Below are 19,617 nucleotides of genomic sequence, written 5' to 3'. Positions count from 1 at the left end.
GTGTCCTGTAAAATGCAGTAATGATTCAGAGAGAAACAGTCACTCGAGAACCGAGTCTTTTCTTTAAACAACCTTGGTTTACAAACCCTGTCATTTTTCAGTATAGCTACGAGTTGTCATTCAGAGGGAGCTGTCATTGTACTGACACGTTGCAACATGAGCTCCAGGGTAATTGTGCAGATTAGGAAACAAAATATTCATGTCCCATCTGAATGAATTTAAAACTTGTAAGACAAATTTGTGTTTGGTTAACTCAGTTTAGCAGCTTGTCTTCTGACACATTCCCATGGGAACTGGGAACCCAAAGGTGTGCGGTACATGAGCTGACTGACTTTGAACACTTCCCATGTTAGCGCTAATTCAGGGGACAGATTTTCACATGTAACCCACTGTCCTTCACAGGGCCACACAGTCCCTTCAAATGTCTATTGCCAGTTCATACACACCAGTTTCTGGAAGCTAGAGAAGGCAATGATGGATCAGGCACAACAATGCAGTACTTAAAAATTGGAACATACGTACATCAATTAAGAAGTAGCAGAAATTACAAACAGATCAGAAGTGTGTAAGTAACTTTGGGGTTTTTTCCCTCCAATTTTCTAAGGTTCCAGGAGATCTGGCAGAACCAACATTTTTATCAAAACCAAACAATTTGCAAATCTGCCATAATTACTAATTTTCCTGCAGTTTACTGAATCTTGAGGAAAACCAGACTTAATAAAGATTGGACGCCTGAATTTTCAGCCACAGTAACAACCTGTATAAGAGTCCCTAGTCTATGTGGAGAAATCCAAAAAACATCAGAAAGGCAGAAAGAAGCTTACCTCGCTATGCTAACAGCTACTAGCAAGGGATTATTCCCTCTCTCTGTTTTTCATTCACAATAGTGTTCTTGGCAACAGATTTATTTTGTACTTAGGGTGTCTAATAACAGCTGTTATGCATTTATTTTCCCACTATCCCGACACAGTAATGTTCTCCTACTTAACTCCGTGACTCTTTCTGACATAAAAATGCACCCACCATGACATTCTTTAATACTGTAACAAACTGGCAGTGACCTAGGACTTCATGGCTGTTACCAGTGCACACTCCAGTTGATTTAACTCCCCCATAGTACTAATGGATAGAAGTCATTACAGTTTAATTGCTACCAATAATATAAAACCTATAAAACAGAAAACACCCAGTTTTAATGCCAAGATTGGTAGACACATTACTTTTAGAGACAAGTATTTAAAGTAGCCTTTGAGTAGAAGAATTGCTCCGTCTGTGGTTCTTTTTCTTTCACCTTAGTGCACCGACATTTTTCACTCTCATAGTTCCATTTCAGTATGTTACATTGACTTTGAAACCCAACATTGGCAAGTCATTCCCACAGTGCTACTCTTACCTTCTGCCCATAGTCCCACTATGCTGCTGTAGCTTTGTTAGACTCACCGTTTTGCCCGTCACATACCTCCTCATGCAGGTCACAAATGATGGGTAGATGGGTAGAGACATGACTTTCTTAAGAGAACTCCTCAGTCATTATTAAGTCTAAAAGTACACTTCTTTCTAAATAGATTTGGTGCTGAGGGGGTTAAGGGGGCGGGGGGGGGGGGGGAGACCCCAAAACAATAATAGCCTTTTCCACGATTCCTATTTCCTTCTAAAGTGGAAGATGACTCAATTTCAACAAACTTCTTTCTCAGTGACTGGTTCTTTTGAATGGAACATGCAGCTAAAAATGTTCATTTGTTCATTCAAAAGATTTTTAAGCATAAAAAAATTTGATGTTTCTACCCATCATCTTTGTCTCGCTAAGTATCCTTTAAGATAGAGTCTACAAGTCAGGCTCTTACTAGATACGCAACTTCCTAGATAAAATTCCCTGAGGTTCTCGTGCATTTCCTTTTTTATGTCCAAGCCATCATGTGTCTGCAGGTCAGTGCAGTGAAGCTGGCGAGCGGGTTTATAGTTTTTTTTAAAAAATGGGGGGGTTGGGGAGAAAGAAAAATAATGCTACATTGGAAGAAACTCATGTAGACAGAGTCCATAACGTTGCCATTGAGAGAGAGGAATGCGACCTTCTGCAGCGGACACCCCACCCACCCCCACCATGACGATGTCTGCCTCCTGTATCGTTGGTGAAGTTGTCCAGGGTTCAGTAGGCGCTCCCCCTAATAACAGTCCTTTCCTGAGTGGATGAATGGAAACAGAAGCAAAAAACAACTTGGAGAAAGTTGCAAGTTTATAACTTCTCTGCGTTTAAAAAAAAAGAACCACCAAACCCAACCAAAAACTTGTAGAGATTTGATCTAGATTAATAAGAATAAATAATACAAGATAGAAAATGCAAGAGATGAAAGCAGAGGAAACTAGAAAGGAATATAAATTATCAAAACCTCACTGGAAGCAGAAAAGTTGGGCGGCAGGGAAGGCAGGGACAACAACATCAGCCAATTATAAACTGGAGAGGAAAACCGAGTACAAATGACACTAAACCAAAAGCCTGTGTACGTAATGTCTTAGGAAAACTGTAAAAAGAAGTATTAAAACTACTGAAGTACTATACAAAGATATTTAGAAGACAGAGCAAATACTAATCATAAATGGTTTAGTTGATCCTTTCTTATGGGTCTGGGATAAATTGGATGACTCCTGAAAAGCTTATTGAAGCCGTATTTTTCTGTGACCTGAAGTTGCTATATCACAAAAATTCGTACTTGAAAGGAAGTTTACTTGTATTAAAAATTAAAAGCTTGTGTCTCTCTTATTTAGGCAAACACTCCAGTAGTCCAGAAGGCATTGAAGTATTTGTTTACTCAGTCTTGTTACCTATTCTGTAAGTTTTTCTAACCTTTAAAATATAAAATAGCACACTGTATAATAGCTTTTCCAGTTAGTTTTCTCTCAAAATCCTTCACAAACAGTAGCTTAATCTCTTTAAATACTTGTCCAACATTCTCTGCATGCATTGACACCATGGAATGTCTTCCAATAATAAAGAAAAATAACAGCACAGCATTTATTTTATTTTTTATTTCTTTGAGCTGTAAATCACACTTGAAAGATAATGATTACTTCACGAATGTTTAACCCATCATGTACTTAAGATAGATAGAAGACATATATTTTGAGTTGTTTGTTCTGCATTTTCATTGCCAAAATAGAAGGATGGCTTTCTTTTTGCAATTTCATGCTGATTACATTCTTTAAGAGTATGAAAATCTTAATCAGTGGGACTATCCTAAGTATTCCTAAAGACATAAGCCACAGTGGAATATGTCAGGCTTTTCTTTCAATAACAAAATGAAATTAAATAAGGCAAGGAAATAAGCTGGAATAAGCATGTCAGAAGTATTTTTCAGAGGACACACTCTTTACAGAGTATTTTTGTTCCTCACACAAATTGACTGATCGGCATAAAGTGGGTGAGCAGTAGGAAGCCTAGTCTGATTTCTCTTCGATTTTCCGAGATTATTTTGCTCTTACTGGAACAGCTGAAGTGAACATACAGGGTTTTTTTGTTTGCTTCACAAAAGAAAGCTTGTATTTCCCTTGACTTTCTCTATGACAGAGTGTACAATCAAGCTCAAGCTGCGGACAGTGCTTTTCGTCTGCACAGCAATCATCACCAGGAACAATACCAGCAGTCAGATACAGCAATACAATCCAGTGCTGTATCTCTTGGCTAAACCCACATATGAATTTGTATTAGACATAATCCAGCAATAAAAGGCCATATCTGAAAAAAAAAAAAGACCATTTGGATGAGTTCCTCATCTACATTTAAAACACAGCAGAAAGAGACCCAAGAAACCATTTGAAATGAAAAAGGGGCATTCAAATTGGGAACATCTCAGCATTGGGAAGTTTTACAATTCAGTTTTCAAACTTAGAAACATACCATCCTAAAGCCACATTTTTTGAAAAAGAACTATATTTCAGGGTCACGTAAAACTTCTGACATGCAACATAATGAATAGAGAGCTATCCTGACATCCGTACCGCTCAGATTTCATGCAGACTGCACTCAAAAATGAGCTAGGCTTTTTGTACATTACTTGGAAAACCATCATTATGTCAGCTGTGGTTCTGTATAATTTTGGTACGTGCTGCTGAAAACTGCTACATAATGTAAAAATAAAAAGCAAATTTTAATTATATACAGTTGTGCATTCACCAGGGTCAGGGGAAGCCCTTTATTGTGTAGGAAGTCCATGTCATGTGAGTTACCCCTCAATTTCTTCTGCATTTTCTGCGTTTTATCTGCTCCGCTGGTTTTAATATGAATTACAAACAAATAACATCACCTACTTGCAGACACCATAACACATAGAAATAAAAACGCACATAGGTGAAGCCTGAGACAAACCAGGACAATGGAATCCAGTGGGAATGTCGTGATCGCAACAGGAGGAGCTTCAAAGTATTTTAAATAATCCTTACTCTTCAGAGGTAAGACGAAGAGCAAACAAGACAAGGCACAAAATAAAAAATTCTGTGTATGGCTTCTCCTCCTCTTCCATTTGCTTACTGCAAAACTGTTAGCCTGCCATTTTTATGTAACTTTGTGTCACCCTCTTCCATTGGGGGACAGGGAGGCATTTTTTTTTCCTACAGTTATTGTAGACAAAGGTTCAGCCGAAAATTAAAGACCACAAGTTAACTGAGATCAGAAGGAAATATATTCAGCTATAGCCCTGATTAAGCATTACTGTCTTCTTCATGCTTGCTTCTATTTAAATACAGAGAAACGGCTCATTAGAAGAAATAAAAAGTGAATTTGAAACTACTTGGGATCAGTTGGTTCAGAAAACAGCCACTACTTCGTTAAGCAGAATTGGTCTGAAGAGAACTGACTTAAGGGTAAAGAAGCAGAGGTAATACCTAGGTGAAAAATAACAATACTGATCGGACTTGTAGCATTACTGAACTCACTGGCTCACAGACACTTCAGGCAAGTAAGAGATTTGGTAGAGAGACTGTCGACCAATATTACTTCAAATAGGTCTAGCAACGCTGGCTTACCCAGGTTTGCAGTAGCTTCCGATCTCTGAGAGGGATGGATTTTCAGAATTCCTTTAAATTTCCAAACTGTGAGGAAAGTGATATATTTATAGTTCAAGATGACAGGAAGCACTGACATGGAACAGAATCCATTCGCAGTAAAGGAAGAAAGATAAACACAAACTGAAAGAAAATCACAAAAAAAACCCCCCAAACAACCGCAAAAACAAGCTGATAATCATCAAATTCAAAACAGAAGATTTCAGTCTCTCAGCTCTCTGATACTAATTATTGCCCACTAACTTACCAGGTAACCATCACACTGTGACTTCATGTGCACGTTTTTATTCAGTAACTTTTATCTTGCAATGTCTTTTAAAAAAAACCAGAAAAACCCAAACAAACATGGAAAATGAAATCCACAAAGAGTTCACATATAGTGCTGTTAAATACCTGTTCAAATATTTTTTTTGAGAAAAAAGATTATCTAGAAAAAGAAATCATAATTATTTCATCAAAATCAAGATAACATGCAATCCTTGCTCTCATATAGCCCTTCTTCTCTCCAGTTTCTTTCAGAAAACTTAAATTCTGAAAAGCCAGAGAAATCAGAAAGGGAGCAACATAAACTCAAGCATGAAAAATCCTCATTCTCACTGTCCTTGAGAAGGAGAACAGAGAACTATGGAACTATACTTGCCTATGGACCATCAAAACCCAGAAATAATAATAATAAAAATCATTTAGTTGTCAATAGGACAAAATTACTTTAAAAACATTAAGTTGTCAATAGGAAAAATATTTTAAAATAAATGCAAATAGATTATGCTATATAGAAACAATAAACTGAAATAATCATAAACAGGAACAAATAAGATGCTCAGCTCTTCTGTTTACTCCTGTGGTTTTAAAATCCATCTCTTAATCTGACAATTTTACAATGTAGTACATCAAGGTGTGTCTTCTGATTTAACTTTTGGCACAGACACCAGCTGTCTGGTAAAAAGTCTCAGTTAAAAGAAATTATCATTTCAAATTATAATGAACAAAAATATCACGTCAAGCAGAATTTTTCAAACAGTATGAAAAGATAGGCTGTTTACTAAAGTTTTCATTTTTTTTCTTTACTGAATGCTTCATTCCGCATCTTCCATTTCAGTTCTTTTTAACTTATTTGACATTTGCAACGAGCAGTTCAAATATAACAGGAGAACACAAAAGGTGAGGGATGTTTTTACTGTAACAATTAAAAAGTTTCCAACATGAAAGTTCTTTTTAAAAAACCTGCTGATGCCAAGGAAAGCTAGTGCTGAGCCCTCTCCTCCCTAGACGAGTTTACTACCATAAACTGCCAATGCACACATCTCCTATTTTGTCAGGCATCCTTTTCTCTTACGTCTTGGCACCAAATTTACTCACATTGAAGGTCTGAGTCTTTTAAATAATGCTTTGTGTTATGACTAAATTTGAAGGTTGTTTTTATATGCGATACATACAATTTCTGATAGTACTTAAAACGTTCATCCAAACCAACAAGGCTCCAGGGCACCTGACAGCTCAGATTTCTGGGGAGCACGGTGACTGACAGCAGTTTTCCTGTCTATCTACTGAACAATATTTTTTAAGAAAGTCACCGAACTCACTCTCCATTGGAGACCTTGCCAAGGAATCAATTACAGGCATTACAGGTATCAATTTAATAAATCTCTAGTCCACCTTCTACTGAGAGGTTTGTGAATATCAAGTTTTCTTTCAGCATCAGCACCAGCAGTTCATAGCAATTACGGCCTCCTCACTCCCCCAGAGACAAGGTTTCAGAGTCCAAGCAGCACAAAGCTAACACCTCCTACGCGGTGTTAACTTGTAGAAAAGTAGAAAGCTGTTAGAAGTGTTATAAAGAAATGAGAAATAAATTTTGTGTTAGATGATTTTGTTGAAAATCTTTTCTCCTTTATGATGGAAGTTAGGTTAACATAACTCACGGTTACCTCTCCACGTGTTCTCCTCTTCAAAGAATTACCTCATGCACATACTACTGATAAGTAATTTTCAGACTTTTTGTGGACATTTCGATCTGGAGGCTTGGCATAACTTTGGGACAGGTTTTATCAGGAAATAATTCTGCTTAGTAAACCTGTTCTCCAGCACTCTAATACCTATATCTGCATGACAGATTAAGTAGCACAGGGGAAAATCAAGATAGCATTTTTCAAGGTTATGATGATTAATGATCTATTAATGACTATTAATGATCCTTACTCGTCAGCTTTGCTGGTACAAACAAATGAGAACATGTTAAAGTGAGACCAGATACATAATGTCAGAGACAGATAAGACAGAGGCTTCATGAATGTGGTGCTGTCACAGTACAGAGTCCAGCTGACAGTCTTACTATAACCGACACAAAACACATTTTTTAAGATAAACGACTGAAAATAGACAGAAAAGGCAATGGTTACATACAATGTGCAGTTGCAAGATTACAGAGGAATGTTGATTAACACATTTTACCCTGGTTATTACACATACATTATCCAAATTTCATAGATTTTTGAGAATTCAGCATAATTTTACCATTAAGATCTTCTTAGAGATGGCTGACAATTGAGAAATATAATCTTTACCAGTATGTCAGGGGCTGAAGTTACATGATGAAAAACAAAATACTGACTAATTCAGATTTTTAGATACTGAACTAATTTCATAGAAATGAAAGCTTGCATGTTTAGCAGGAAGCCATCAAAATTCAAAATGAAGCCTGCTTGAGAAAAATGATGTCTTATTTTAGTGAGGAACTTTTGTCTAATTGCACTTCTGAATGGAAAATAAAGTTTTCAGTGAGCAATGCATGAGAAAAAGCATAGCACAAACAGCACAATAAAGAACATTCCTACTGTACAAAAACTCAATCTAGAGCACTAAGATTTAAAGATATCAGTTATCCCTACAAAATCAGGGAATATTTTGACATGAAATCCGAGCTGGGTGCTTCTCTGAAGGACATTCAAATCCTTCTATAATATTTAGTCAATCCACCATGATGCTGTTCCCCTTCCGTGCTTACACACCAAAATTAAACAGCTATTTTAATCATTATAATATAGAAAGTCTTTCAGAGAGCTGGGGCCTTTGGAGTGGTATTCTACCGGAGTTAGCGAATTCAGCCAGAGGAACTCAATCCTCTCAGCTCTCTAGATTGCCACACAGAGGAAACCCAGAAGTTTTCATGCCTCCTTATGGGAAACCTCTGCCTGGCTGCTGTTCGTCCCCAGCTCTCTCCCTGCTTAGAAACAATTCATCTGTCAGAGCTTCAAGATGAGCTGATTAAACAATCCCATGGCAAGGATTACAGCCCAGCATCTGTAGTCCACTTGAGCAGCATTTCTTTCCCTGCTTTCACATGAGCTATTTACCATATTCTATTATTTCGTTTGTTTGTTTTGAAGTTTGTTGTCTTCCCTCATTAGAGACATTTGCATTCCTAGGGAAATGTGCACCTGATTTACATATTTGTTAAATCCAAAAATATAAACAGTCTTGAACATTAGTACACTGACAGAACGTCACAATGTAAATAATGCAAAAGAGTCTCATAAGAATTTCAACACATGTCTCTCAGGGTAATTTGTACAAGTACTCTATGTTGTGGTTTTAATAAGAAAATTATTTTGATGCAAGCCAAAAAGAGACAGAGTTACAAGTAAAACCATGTTAACTTATAATTTTGTCCAACTTACTACAGAGAAAATAATTAAACGGGTGAGGGAAAACATATTAAAAGTCAAGTGAGGAATATAAAGAAGTAGATTTAAAATTTCCATTGCCTTGTGAATACTGCTGTGCTACTGCCAGATTTGCAGAGATACCTCTTGAGGGCATAACAGTGTAACCGCAAAAAATCCCATTGAGCCACAACGTTTTGAAGAGTTGAGTGTACACTACTTGAATCCATCTAAGACTTTCTTTGAACTCTGTAGAGTTTTACACAATTGCCATGTAATTCTCCTTTCAATAGAGAAGCACATACTAAACATTAAAAGGAGTTTTTCACAACTTCTCAGCTGTTATTACTATCAGCTGCGCTACACTGAGTATCAGACTTCCACAAAGACATAAAACAGTCTTTTTGTAGCGATTTTAAGTTAGAGTTGTTATGGCATGAGTTCAAATAAGCTTCAGTTATTGTATTATCTCTTCTGTTGTGTAAGCTACGTAGAAACTGTGAAGCGCCCTTAAACTGAAAGTAACTGTTAGTTTTTAAGAGAGATTTGTCTACAGCACCAACTGACCTAACCCCTTTCCTTCTTACATATGTAATTCTCTTTCTGAAATGGTTTTGGACTGTGGAAGTCAAATCACACCTTGATTTCCAGAGGTCTGCCTCCCAGCCCTCTGCACAGATGACATTCAGCTTTAGAAATTGTTTTCTTAACAGAAAGACAAGTAGTCTCCACCTCTGCTTGTGTGCCTCCTGCTGTTTGCATTTGAATAGAGGAAGAGCAGTACCAGAGCACAGCACTACAAAATATTTGTTTGTAAGTAAATAAGCTGCTGATGAATGTCACACTCTGATCAGAGCAACAAGGCAGGCAGGTGACTGTTTATTCTCAAGCATGTCTGCTATTTTAGGCGTGTCAAATATTCTCACAGGAGAAATGGCAAGAAGTTCACTCACTTTTCCCCCCAAACTGAGGATTTCATCCCTGAAATATTCACAGGTGAGATGGAAGCCATGCACACAGCTGTACTTCTGCTGAATGCAAAAGCTAGTGAAGATGGCCAGGGGTCAGTGGTACAAGGTTTGACTTGCCTTCAAATGCACAAATCTACTACGCAGACAGAGCTAGGAACCAGCGCAGAACAAAAAGGAATTAGAATTCTAGGTAATGCCTTAACAGAGGGAGTGAGATACCACAACGCTTAATTACTGCTCATTTCAGAAACACTTAAAGCCTGTGTCCGTACACAGTGATACTGTATCATTACTGTAGGAAATAAAAGCCTTAGCCTGGACGTGAATCATGAATGGAAACATTTTTTCCCTCCAAAGCTTTGCAAATTGTCTTTAATATGCAACCAAGAGCATTATTTGACCTTCAGAAGTTGAAATTGTGTAAGTCACATTTCCGGAGTCCCTGTTTTGAAAATCTCCTCCTATCTTTGCTATACTTACACTTAAAGAAGTGTTAAATAAAGTTAACTTTATTTACTCTTAACAATATAAAAATTGTTTTTACTTTTTCATAAAGCATTAAACATTGTAACTTCATGTAGTATCCACTGATATAAAGAAACACATAATCAGTATTGCTAAATATAAAACTCCACAGAAAATTCTTTTTTTTTTTTTCGGTATATTTATTACCCCTGCAAAAATAGGAGTAATTTTAAAATCAGAGAGTAGTATAACTATGGTGATAATATATTTATATCGTAAACACAATAACGCAATTCTGGCTTTGAATATTAACATCTCAGTTTCAGTACTTTGAATAAAATGTGTATAGTGAAAAATAGAATACAGTTGGTCAGAAGATAAATCGAAAATAGAAGCCAACTTGAAAAAAGAAAAACATCCAAAGAAAAAACCAGATATGCCTTAAAAGATACTTTTCCTCCAAAATCTTTAAATCAAGTTTAATGTGAAACGTGACAGATGAAACAATCCCAAAATACCCAGAATGTAGTATTTCTTGTGTTGCTACTGGTAGAATAGACTACAGCACTTTCAAGCCTTTGCTCATGAGATCTTCACCCTATTCTGATTTGCAGAGCATGCTAACTTTTTATTTCTTTTCCTTTTTTTATAAGCTCAAGGGCACACTGGGAATCAGAGTACTGAGTAATTTTCCCAAACAGGAAGATTTCTGTGCCAAAGGCAGACAACGTAGCGCCGTGCTGTGTGACATACAAAGCTGATGGCTGAAGCTGGAAAATGCCAAGGTTGGAGCAGCCAGTTTACTCACATACTCACCTTCCAGTATTGCTTGCTGATTCTGCTGTGAGGTGACTGTGGCGCCAGCAAAGGAGCCCGCAAGGGAACAGAAGTTTACAGGGGTAAGTGTGGGGCTGTAGTAAGTTGTCATGGATCAAATGGGCTACAGACTGCTAATGGAAACAGCAGAAGGCCAGGACAAACAAAGGAATACAAATCTTGAGAAACGGTGCTAAGGAATTCAAAGTACTGAGTTACAGCAACATCCTCTCACTGAGAAACCACAGAGTATTAAGCTAAACTATATTTAGAAGTAACAGTGAGATAGCATATTCATGCTATCCCAATATCTCCTCTCAGCTACTGCACAGCAGGGCTGCTAAATTTTCCAGATTTTCATTACTTTATCTTCAAAACTACCGTGTATGTCAAAGCTTTCATGTCAAACATAATTAATTACTTATGTCTGACCTAATTGTGACTAGGGATTTTTGCAATAGGGGTAATTATACACAGAAGTCATTCTCCTATGCTTCCAACCTTGTGACTTGCCAAGACACTAAACCTAAATTTCAAATTATAAACAGAACCTAGATATTTACAAAGTTGAAAGAAATAGCCAATTTGTAGTTGTCATTCTTCATCATTTTGCTTGTCTGGGGACAAAAAAACCCAAAACTCCCACCACTTAAATAATATTTATGCTACTCGCCACACACAGGAAGTACACGCAGATAGCCTGCAGCTGCAAGCAAATCAGTCTCGTTGGCTGCAGCTTGCTTCATCCAACTAGTTTACTATTATGTGTATATAATGAATAACTTCCATGTTGAGAGCTTAGCATCTATAAGAACACACTTGCCTTCATGTTCCCATTTAAGTTACTAAGTACTACCTCAATTTATGTAAACTCATGCATCTAACACTTTGTCTCTAAACCTTCCTCCATGCTCTAGCATTTGTGGCTTTCCAGAAGAATTTCACCATTTCTAGTTTTGCTCAATATTTTATAAAGGCAAGCAGCATTTATAAGGCAGATTTACAGAGCTTGCAGTCAGGTGGATTTCTGCTTGTGTGTCAGCTGAATATATTTTCTTACTGTAACATCTATATAGTTGATAGCTGCAGTCAGATAACAACAGAAAAGTAATAGCACCAGGAGTCATATGAGCAACCTAGGCAAGTTATGTCTATTTAATGGGGACGGATTGTCCCCTGTGAAATTTTTAAAGCATAATATACAAAACAATGAGTCACTGGTTGAGAAAGCAGCCAGATCTGTTACGGAACAGCTTCAGAAAAGCTGTTATCACCTCAGTAAAAGAGGTGAACCAGAAAGCTGGAACATTGACTCAGCAAATTAATGCATGCGCACGTTGCCACAGATGCTGGAACTCTGAAGACTGATTTTCAGCTGTGGTTATGAAATACAGAATTTTGGAAGCGTTACCTTGTGGGTTACAGAGACCTAAAACCGAATTACTGCTTTCTAAAAAGCAACAGTGGCTCCAGAGCTAGATTATACAATGTCAATTTTCATTAATAATTGTCCTACAAGTTATTTGAATGTTAATGAGAAAGCAGAGAAGTGAGTTCTCAAAATCAGTAGGAATTCTGTTGTGCACTTGAAAAAGTGGATACTACAGAAGTCAGCGATAGCATTCTCTGCTAAGTTTTCAAACACTTCAAATATTAATTGTGCCTTATATTACCCATGAATTCACATGATTGGGGAAGTCAGCATACTATGTTGTATGTATATATTATATACACTTTAGAATGTTTTCTATTAAATTTTTCTTTTAATGTACAGCTAGACATTAGCATCTACTAATGTGCTTACCACAGTAGAAACAATACACTCAATATCATGTTTTAGATTGAAATCTTACATCTTTTCATACATTACTATATTACATGCAGGATCTTGCTTGTTTGATAGAAATGTTTCTAGAAATCCAGCCCTACTTTCCTTAGGTATATTGTGCTTAAATTCCTATTGCTTTGTTTTGAATTCTTTCCTTACAAAAGAAACTTAATTTATTAGAAAAGAGATCAACAGTACAAGCAACATGAACATCATGGTTTACTGTGAAAATAGACAGAAGCACTGCAACAGTTCTTTGTCATTGCTCATTCTTCCAAAATGACAACTTTACATAACACCGAGAAGAGCTGACTGCCTTCTATCCTGTTGTACTGACAGCTTTTGGCACAGGCAATTATGACTCAATTTAAAAATCCCAAGAGAGAGCATTTGCGCGTGAACACTAGAGATGGGCCAGCTCTTTTTTAATCAGCCATTAAGCATAACAAAATGGCATTTGAGTTCTGCCTGGTCATTCTTCACCTTACAGATTATCTGAAAAAAAAGCTAGTAGGCAAATGAGGAAGGTTCACAAAATGAAAGTAGAGCAGAGAAGAAGCAGAGCGAGAAAGACTGAGAAGAAGCCGTGATTGCAAACAGTAGCAGAGAATGGTTAATAATGTACATCTTTTAACAACAGAATGCTTATTCTAGATGAAGTAGCACTTGCTTTCACTGGAAACAGCCATTTATTTTTCATGCATCTTTCCAAATAGGATAAACTGGAGGAGGGAAGTTGATAAATTTTATCTGCATAATGAATCAGGCATCGTGTGACAGCATATTTCTCAGCAGCTTCCCAACCTCTTCTACATCCCACAGACTAAACAGTTAGAAGCCTGTCATAGTAATAAAGCCAGAAACACTAAGGCTGATCATTCCCGTATCAAATTATTTGTGACTAAACAAAACAGAATTGTAGCAATTATTTTCCCTCATGTGAACAAATTTTCGTATTTTTTTTTACTCCTAAAACACAATAATTAGCTTCCAGAAGCAAACCTGTGTGTTACCTGACTGGCGAATCTCTCAGGCCTGGGGTATGCAGGTAGTCTAAGGGAGTGCGCCTGTTAGTTGTCACCCGCTGCTTGCATTTTCCTTATCAATCACCTTGCTGCTGACTAGAATAGCTAGTGGCGCTCCTGATGCCAGTTATCCTCCTAAAAGAAAAAAGATTAATGCCAGTATTTCGGTTCTTCCACGGTAATAGCTGAAGTATTTGTAGACACTGAGACTCCTCTTCCACCATCTCCAAACAGATCCTTCTCCAGTACTGGGGCAAGATTTGCTGAACCGCATGATACTGCTTTCTAAAGGCAAAAGATGAAGAAGTTGTGATGAGAAATGAGACTTGCTCCCCGACAAACATTTGCCAAGTCCTCCAAGAGTCTCTCCTGGAGACATTGTTCTTTTGCAATCACCTAAAAGCAAAATAAGAAAACTAAACTATTCTTCTGTTGTACACCAAGGTTGCAATTCAACCTTCTGCTGCCATTAGCTGACAATTTCATAATAGCCACTATTATGTTCAAGCCGGCGGTCGTCTTCACTTGAGGAAATGCCCGTACCCAGGACTTGCTGACCTGCTGCCCACCCGGTATCTGTAACACGTGCCCAGCAGCTCAGCACAGCGCACAGCACATGCTGGTATCGAAGCTGCTCTAGTTTTTGCTGCCACTGGAACTGTCACCACAGTGTCACTGGGATGAGAAGAACATTTTGTATTCTGACTTACACAGGGGCGCTTTCAGTAGCTTTTTCATCTTTAGAAGGTGATAGCTGAAGAACAACACTGCAGAATTTACAGTATTTAAAAAAAATTGAAAAGCATTTTAATTGACTATGCAGACATTTGTGCTGCTGACATCAGCACATATTTGGGACAAGTTCCTTTGGAAATACCAAGAGAGCTGACAGCTCTTGGCATGCCAGTTCTCAACGGCTCGGGCAGTGCCTAATCTCAGAAATTCTGTGGGTTATATCAAAATAAATGCCAATAGCACAAGCGGTCCTAACTCCTGTTATTAATTTACATTACTCTTCTGCCTTATAAGTACCTTAGCCTTTTTCAAATAATTTGCAGACTAGTTCATGGCAAATCCTATGACCTATGCTTTCTTTCAGAAATTGAGGCCTTTGCTCTATGCTTCCTAGGTAGAGCACGCACTGACTTCTGTGAACTTCCACACATTTTTCTAAACAGGAACAATATGCTCACTTCCTTTTATCAGATACGAATACAAATTTATTAATGTTGATAACCAAATATTAATACTAGATTTACACAAGAAGTTTTCTAAATGTGCCGAAATTTGCATACACCTTAATGGAGATAGTTATGAGTTACATCTTCCTATACCATATGCTTATGCTAGGTATTTGCCATTGCTCGATACCTAGTTAATCAGGTACTCCTGTTCGAACAGCTATTAAGGTACACAAGGGGTGACCGCTCTGCTAAAGATTACCTAATCTGGAACCGTTAGCAGTAGTCAGAAGAGGAATCAGGTAGTGATGCAGCTTTAGAAGTGTCAGTGTCTTGAAACGTATTTTGGTCAGCATTTCTGATCACATTCCTTAGCCCTGGATTGTAGAAATCCACAGTATTTCTATTGCCAGGATTCCTGAGCATCTACAGCATTAAGTTTATTTAAGCCCTCATTCCAGCTTAATTCCATCCTTTTACTTCTAAATGCACTTTTTTCTCTGAAGTCAAATCAAAATCTCTAGACAGAAATCAAAATTAATCTAGGCTAAGAAAACAAATATGTTGGGGGAAGAGGATGGGAGTTTGCCTAGTTATTTCTTTCTCAAGGAGTGAGACAGTAAAACTAATTTTTCCTTGTCCAAAATCCTTGCTGATAGCAGCTTATCACAGCTGTAGCAGTGTTATCACAAGGAATCAGTAGTCTAGAACAGCTAAAGATCTGGCTCAGACAGTCTCAGACAGCGTTTGTGGATGCGATTGATGTTGTTCATGTCTGTGTATCATTTTTCAGTCTTGGCAGGTGAATTTTACTTCCAGGTCCAAACTCTAGGTCAGCCTGCAACTGAGAATATCTATGTTCTGCTCCCTTAAGTATGGTATTATGCAATTACTTTAAAAGAAGTCGATAGCTTAGTGAGACATCAAAAATCATAGGGGTTTTAAAGTTATTTTAATAATATTGATGTCAGCCACAAGTTGGTAATTTTTCTGTGACTCAAAGACTAGCCCATGATTTCCTATGTTATTGACAAGTGACAGGGGGATTGTTCTGAAGGAGTGAGATGAGGTTTCTTATGTGGTAGGGAACAATAATCTACCTCTGACTTTTCCAAAATCTGATACACATTTAAATGTTCTTGAGGATGAGTGAAGACATAACCACATGTTCTGCGGAAGACACATACATGGACAGAAAGGATTAGTAACATGCATGACAAATCCATATAAAAATGGATATAACATTAGTAAAATTCGTAACAGCTGTCAAAAAGAAAACTACCATTTCTTTGTGAGGACCAACGGAACCTAGGCATCCTAGCTTACTGAATATCACCAAACTACTCTAGAACTTAAAAGTATGCGCATTGTAAGGAGCAGAGGACTTTTCCACCCAAGTAACATGCTGACATGACAGACAGTGGCAGAAGGCTGCGATCAGCAATGCTTGCTGCAAGGGTCGACAGGCCACTCACATTCTAAAACAGTTCCACTCTAGCACCTGTATTTATTCATCTGTCCCAGAATAAACACTTGGCTTGAAATCTGATGCAGGTTATTCAGAAAATATTTTCAGAAGCACACACAGCACATTTTTCTATTTGAACAGTGCAAGAGTTTTTCTAGTAATAGCAAGGAAAGGGTCTTTTGCCTTTATTCTTTTCCTGGTCAGCAATAATGCAGTTAGAAAATAAACACAGGTGTCCACCCATCTCCAGACAAACTACATGTAAACATGTAAATTAAAAGCTTTACAGACCTACGAATATACAAGTAACCTTTATTTCCAGACAACACAGTTAGGGATGAGCCGGTTTTGCAATCTAAAACCCAGTAGGTAAGCCTGATTGAATGTTCAGACAGCCATACATGTAGTTAGTGAACACTTTGCTGTTAGGATAGAGATTGATAAATACTTCAGGATGCACTGTACCCTGCATTTTAGTAGCTATCCTTTATCCTTAACATCCTAATTATAAAAGATCACATTGTTGTCTTACAAACCACAGAGCAGAAGTGAAGAAGGAATACCCACCCTGAAAGAAACACTCAAATAACATTAAAAAAAACAAACAACAAAACCATCAAAGCTGTTTTGGTGGAATATGTTAGAGTTACATATATAGTATATTGCAGAAATGAATAATTTTTTTGTCTTCCAAAATTTTACAGTCAAACCTCACAACAGTTTTCCCTGAATCTCCACGAACAAGACATTTTGTATCACTGAAGATTGCATGGCTGGTATTGGTCTATTTTCTTTTATTTATACTAAACGCACATTAGATAATGAAAGAATAGTACGTTGAAATGGCTTACCTTCTGGGCCATCTCTCTTTTTGTCAGAATTCTACTCTTCCGCACCCTTGGAGCATTTTGTCTGCTTTTGCTTTGCCTTGCAAAGATATTTTTCTAAGCAATTAAGTCTATTGCAAGGGGCAATAGACTTGAACCAAGTGAGTATTCCTCAGTTTGCTAGAAGCTGAAGTGACATAGGCAACAGAAAGCTGCAAAAAGGGGCAGCTCACATCGATGAAGAGAAATCCCATGCTGACATAAACCTCTACTACTCCACTAAGCTTTCTGTTCTCATTGGCACAATTTTTCCAAATAAATGAAGAAAAACTCTTATAACAAAATTATCTATGGTTAAAATCATTATTTATATTTCTGTGCATTGTTAATTTTACACAAAGTATGTTTGCATAAGTTTAAAAATGTATCAAGCATATCATAATGCAATTATAATCAAAACTACAAGTGTTAAAAACTATCCCTTTTCAAACTACGTTCCACTAAAATGAAACTGTCCTTTTCATTCTGGGTTATTCTGGGGTCTGTGCATTTGTATTTCAGTGAAAGGTGCGTTGATAAGACCATTTTATGTCTGTGATCACTTAAATTAGAAAGTAAATTTTTCCACAAGATAATGAGATGATGCCAGGCGTGTAGTGCTCCAAAATGACTACATAAATCCAAAATCATTTATCTGGTGGGAGTGAAAGCAAGAGAGGTGCAGTTCATCAGCTGGGGAAAGTACATGGCAATCTCCTTGGATCTTCTTATAAACCTGTGATTAATATTTCTGCATTAAGTGCTGATGAACTCTAGCACTTGGGATTTCGCATGCAACATTCTCTGTGACCCTCATTGGGCAGTGATATACGCACTTTTTGAGGACCAGTTGCTAGCGTAGTTCCACAATGGCCAGAAAATAATGGCACAATACTTTCTTCAGTTTTGACTGTGTGACTTGGCTATACAAAAATAATTCCATGAGGTATGTTGTGCCATCTTTTTTGACTTAAGGATCCTATCTTCAGAAGAGGAAAGCTCAAAGGGAAGTGAATGAGATGGAATCACATAGGCCTTCTTGAAACAAACGTTCATGCTATTGTCCTCAAAGTGTTGTCATAAGCTCTTGCCCTATACCCTTTCTTTACAGACTCCTGTCTTGCTTTCAGAAAGAAAAATTCTGTCATGTTTCACTCTCCACTAAAGAGGGGAGAAAAAAATCAAAAGCCCTCACACTAAATTGTATTCCTAGGATACGCCAGTCACAGAACTACACTAGGGTCTGAAAAACCATGCCAAGGCGGTGATAAGCAAGGTTTCATCGGCTCCTTTTTCTTCACAGACTCATTCAATGGTTAAAAACTCATTAGCAGATGACACATGATCAAAAAATCTGCCTTCAGCCATTATCTCAAAGTGAAAATATGTCAAGGAAGATTCATCTGGACAGCTTCGCTACAGGAACACGCAGGACAGGATAAAGCATGCCCCACAGGAGACATCCTGCAGAGTTCCTACAAGTTTTCAGCAGTGTTTCAGTCTGGATAAGGAGTTTCTTGGAGTGAACGCACCTCCTGCATCCCTGAAGCTACAGCTTTGCAAGCCTATAACTACAAGACTGGTAACATAATGAGCTCCCTGCAGACTTCTTCCTAATGCATGCAAAAGGATGTGCAAAATATAGAGTAATATTGCTAATTAGGCAGAAAAAAAGCCCTGTAATTCTAGTCCCCCAAGCAGCTGGACTGTTCCCTTCCACTGAGGGCACTAGGGTGACCTTGTTCCTGTAACACTTAGCCCTACTGCAGAAAAACTGCAGAGCACAAATGCTTACATGGCTGTCTGAAACTCAGCTTTTAATGCTGCTGGGATACCACTGTCTTTTTACAGGAACATTCTGTACTATCTATGGATGTAAGGTTTCCAACAAGTGGCCAGCTTCTTTATTGACAATTACACTGATGGCTCAATAGCAAACAAAGATGAACTAGCAGTGCACATGTAGCCGTTTCCTGTAGCACATTGATTGGAGAATGGTCATCAATGACAGTCAATCTACAAAATCAAGTTACCACTGCAATCCCCAATGATTATCTCTTTCCTGAAACTCTTCACATTTTATAATTTAACCTACCTTGTGCTGCCAGGGTCACCTTTAATAAATGAGGTTTATTTCAAGCCATCATAAGTCTCATGCTGATATATAAATTAAGAAAGGCTTATTAGAAATGAAGAGTGACCATCCCTAATTGAATAATCCTGAATGAAGAGAGGCCAGGCAGGAAATAATCTATAAAAAATACAATTCTATTTTTGTAC

At 37.6% G+C, this 19,617-nt stretch overlaps 1 long non-coding RNA gene across 1 annotated transcript in view; it reads right to left on the bottom strand.

The window, feature by feature from the left end:
* Nucleotides 1-13,821: 13,821 nt before the first annotated feature.
* Nucleotides 13,822-19,617, bottom strand: part of LOC129785580 (uncharacterized) — a 77,570-nt gene continuing 71,774 nt past the window's right edge. The window contains exon 3 of the long non-coding RNA XR_008749702.1: nt 13,822-13,957. This is a non-coding gene — a long non-coding RNA (uncharacterized LOC129785580). The remainder of the gene's footprint in view (nt 13,958-19,617) is intronic.

Source organism: Falco peregrinus, chromosome 13 (assembly GCF_023634155.1).
Source record: "Falco peregrinus isolate bFalPer1 chromosome 13, bFalPer1.pri, whole genome shotgun sequence".
In the NCBI taxonomy this organism is placed as follows: domain Eukaryota; kingdom Metazoa; phylum Chordata; class Aves; order Falconiformes; family Falconidae; genus Falco; species Falco peregrinus.
This window is presented reverse-complemented; position numbering and strand designations above follow the sequence as displayed.